This window comes from Oryctolagus cuniculus, chromosome 6, assembly GCF_051225735.1.
Source record: "Oryctolagus cuniculus isolate XC-2025 breed Fujian yellow rabbit chromosome 6, ASM5122573v1, whole genome shotgun sequence".
Taxonomy (NCBI): Eukaryota; Metazoa; Chordata; class Mammalia; order Lagomorpha; family Leporidae; genus Oryctolagus; species Oryctolagus cuniculus.
This window is the reverse complement of record NC_142872.1, coordinates 157,089,204-157,093,567: the sequence shown is the minus strand read 5'-3', so window position 1 is coordinate 157,093,567 and position 4,364 is coordinate 157,089,204. Positions and strand designations below refer to the sequence as shown.

The following is a 4,364-nucleotide window of genomic DNA, read 5'->3' as shown; positions in this document are numbered from 1 at the left end:
ATAAGGAAGACAACATGTTGCCCCCAAAAGAACACAACACTTCAATACCAGATTGTGAAGATGTTGAGATTGAAGAAATGCCAGAATTGGACTTCAAAAAATTGATCATAGAATTTCTTAGAAATAATCAGAAGCAAATGCATAAACTAATGAAATCCATACACGACATGAAAGAAAATTTCTCTCATGAAATTGAGACCTTAAAGTTCTCTGTGAGTGAGATCCTGGTGGAAAGAATGGGCATCAAAGAAGGAGGTACCATTCTCTGAAGGGAGGAGAGAACTTCCACTTTGATTATGGCCTTGTCTAAATAAGGTCAGAGTTGGTGAACTCATGAGGCTTCCATAGCCTTGGCAGCTCATGATAAGAGCCTTGGGTGATTACTGACACCACAAACAAGAGTGTCAAATTGTTAAATCAACAAGGAGCGTCACTATGTGCCTACTCCCCATGTAGGATCTCTGTCCTTAATACATTGTACTATGCGAATTAACGGTAAAACTGGTACTCAAACAGTACTCTATACTTTGTGTGATGTGTGGGTGCAGTCTGTTGAAATCTTTACTTAGTATATACTAGGTTGATCTTCTATATATAAAGAAATTTTAAAATGAATATCAATGAAGAATTGCACGGGAGAGAGGAGGTAGGATAGTGTGCAGATTGAAAGGTGGTTATGGGGGAAGAACACTATAATCCAAAAGTTGTACTTTTGAAATTTATATTTATTAAATAAAAGTTTTCTATTAAAAAAAGAAATTGAGAATTGAATTTCAAAGAGAAATCAAAATGAAATTTTGGAAATGAGGAATTCAATAGAACTAATTAAAAATGCAGTGGAAGCCTTAACATACTACAAAGCAATTATAATCAAAACAGCCTGGTACTGGTACAAAAAGAGATGGATAGACCAATGGAACAGAATAGAAATGTCAGAAATCAATCTAAGCATCTACAACCAAGGAGCTTTGACCAAGGAGCTAAAATCCATCCCTGTGTCAAGGACAGTCTCTTCAACAAATAGTGCTAGGAAAACTGGATTTCCACATGCAGAAGTATGAAGCAATGGAAGTATGTATGTAAGTATGCTATGTAATTATGTTAAGTAAGTATGACCCCTAACTTACACCTTACACAAAAATCTATTCAAAATCAATTAAAAACCTAACTCTACAACCTGATACCGTCAAATAATTAGGGAACATTGGGAAACCCTGCATGATATTGGCCCAGGCAAAGAGTTCTTGGAAAGCACCCCAGAGACACAGGCAATCAAAGCCAAAATTAACAGACAGTATTACATCAAATTGAGAAGCTTCCACACTGCAAAAGAAATACTCAGGAAAGTGAAGAGCCAACTGACAAAATGGGAAAATTATTTGCAAAGTATGAAGCTGATAAAGGATTAATAAACAGAATATACAAAGAGATCAAGAAATTCCAAAACAACAAAACAAACAACCCAGTTAAGAAATGAGCAAAGAACTTAAACAGACATTTTCTTGTTTTTTTTCAACAAACATGTCCCTTTATTAACCATCAAGTACACCTTTTATTAATTCTTTTTTAAACTTTTATTTAATAAATATAAATTTTGAAAGTACAATTTTTGGATTATAGCAGTTTTTCCCCATAACTACCTTCCTACCCACAAACCATCCCATATCCTATTCCCTCTCCCACCCCATTCTTCATTAAGATTCATTTTAATTATCTTTATATACAGAAGATCAATTTAGTATATACTCATTAAAGATTTCAACAGTTTGCACCCACACAGACACACAAAGTATAGAGTACTGTTTGAGTACTAGTTTTACCGTTAATTTGCATAGTACAACACATTAAGGACAAAGATCCTACATGGTAAGTGCACAGTGACTCCTGTTGCTGATTTAACAATTGAAACACTTATTTATGACACCAGTAATCACCCAAGGCTCTTATCATGAGCTGCCAAGGCTATGGAAGCCTCATGAGTTCACCAACTCTGACCTTATTTAGACAAGGCCATAATCAAAGTGGAAGTTCTCTCCTCCCTTCAGAGAATGGTACCTCCTTCTTTGATGGCCCATTCTTTCCACTGGGATGCCGCTCACAGAGATCTTTCATTTAGGTCATTTTTTTTTTTGCCACAATGTCTTGGTTTTCCATGCCTGAAATACTCTCATGGGCTTTTTAACCAGATCCAAATGTCTTAGAGGCTGATTCTTAGGCCAGAGTGTAAACAGATGTTTTCAAAAGAGGAAATCCAAATGGCCAACAGACAAATAAAAAAGCGTTCAGGAGTTCGATCCATAGCGGGAGCGGAGAGCGGACCCCAGAGAGCCCTGAGCAGCCCCACTGCCGCCGCCGGCCTAGTTACCATCACACCCCGGGAGGAGCCGCAGCTGCCGCAGCTGGCCCCAGTCACCATCACCGCAACTATGAGCAGCGAGGCCGAGACCCAGCAGCCGCCCGCCGCCCCCCCCCCCCCCGCTGCCCCTCCTCAGCGCCGCCGAAACCAAGCCCGGCACCATGGGCAGCAGCGCAGGGAGCGGTGGCCTGGGCGGCCTCACATCGGCGGCGCCCGCCGGCGGGTTCAAGAAGGTCATCGCAAGGAAGGTTTTGGGAACAGTAAAATGGTTCAATGTAAGGAATGGATATGGTTTCATCAACAGGAATGACACCAAGGAAGATGTATTTGTACACCAGACTGCCATAAAGAAGAATAACCCCAGGAAGTACCTTCGCAGTGTAGGAGATGGAGAGACTGTGGAGTTTGATGTTGTTGAAGGAGAAAAGGGTGTGGAGGCAGCAAATGTTACAGGTCCTGGTGGAGTTCCAGTGCAAGGCAGTAAATATGCAGCAGACCGTAACCATTATAGACGCTACCCACGTTGTAGGGGTCCTCCACGCAATTACCAGCAGAATTACCAGAATAGTGAGAGTGGGGAAAAGAATGAGGGATCAGAGAGCACTCCTGAAGGCCAGGCCCAACAACGCCGGCCCTACCGCAGGCGAAGGTTCCCACCTTACTACATGCGGAGACCCTATGGGCGTCGACCATAGTATTCCAACCCTCCTGTGCAGGGAGAAGTGATGGAAGGTGCTGACAACCAGGGTGCAGGAGAACAAGGTAGACCAGTGAGACAGAATATGTATCGGGGTTATAGACCACGATTCCGCAGAGGTCGGAATGAAGAGAGGACGGCAATGAAGAAGATAAGGAAAACCAAGGAGATGAGACCCAGGGTCAGCAGCCACCTCAGCGGCGGTACCGCCGCAACTTCAACTACCGACGCAGATGCCCAGATAACCCTAAACCACAAGATGGCAAAGAGACAAAAGCAGCCGATCCACCAGCTGAGAATTCGTCCGCTCCCGAGGCTGAGCAGGGGGGGCGCTGAGTAAATGCCGGCTTAACATCTCTACCATCATCCGGTTTAGTCATCCAACAAGAAGAAATGAATATGAAATTCCAGCAATAAGAAATGAACAAAAGATTGGAGCTGAAGACCTTAAGTGCTTGCTTTTTGCCCGTTGACCAGATTACTAGAACTATCTGCATTATCTATGCAGCATGGGGTTTTTATTGTTTTTACCTAAAGATGTCTCTTTTTGGTAACGACAAACGTGTTTTTTAAAAAAGCCTGGTTTTTCTCAATACACCTTTAAAGGTTTTTAAATTGTTTCATATCTGGTCAAGTTGAGATTTTTAAGAACTTCATTTTTAATTTGTAATAAAAGTTTACAACTTGATTTTCTCAAAAAAGTCAACAAACTGCAAGCACCTGCTAATAAAGGTCTTAAATAATAAAAAATAAAAAAAAAATAAAAAAAGGGCTCAGGATTACTTTTTGTAAAGGAAATGCAATGCAAAACAGCAATGAGGTTTCACCTCACCCCGGTTAGAATGGCTTTCATACAGAATTCAACAAAAAACAAATGCTGGTGAAGATGTGGATAAAAATGCCCTAATATAGTTTTGGTGGGAATGGAAAATGGAAAAGCTGCTAGAGAAGTCAATTTGGAGATACCTCAGAAATATGTATAGAGACCTGATCTGTGATAGCTAGTAGAATACCTAAAAGGAAATCTGTAAAAGTGAAATTGACACTTTGAGAAGCAATGACTTAAATAGCACTTGTCTTGATTGTCAAGGATCAGGGTTGTTGTTTTTTTTTCTTCTCTTCTTCATTCTATTTGTTAAACTTTTTACTTAACATAGAGTTAATTATATGTGTATAAAGTCAATCAAAAATAGATCTCAGTAAAAAAGGGTGGGAATAAGAGAGGGAGGAGGAAGTTTGTAACTCTAATGTTGTATTGTTTGTTTACATTCCTATGGACTTACTTCTAAGGGTATAGTTTAGAAATTTGCC

At 40.5% G+C, this 4,364-nt stretch overlaps 1 pseudogene across 1 annotated transcript; it reads left to right on the top strand.

Annotated features, from left to right (window-relative positions):
* Positions 1–2,309: 2,309 nt before the first annotated feature.
* LOC100338131 (Y-box-binding protein 1 pseudogene) lies at positions 2,310–3,822 on the top strand (annotated as a pseudogene). The gene has a single exon (XR_016235979.1). The product of XR_016235979.1 is annotated as a Y-box-binding protein 1 pseudogene (transcript).
* The last annotated feature ends 542 nt before the right edge of the window (positions 3,823–4,364 follow it).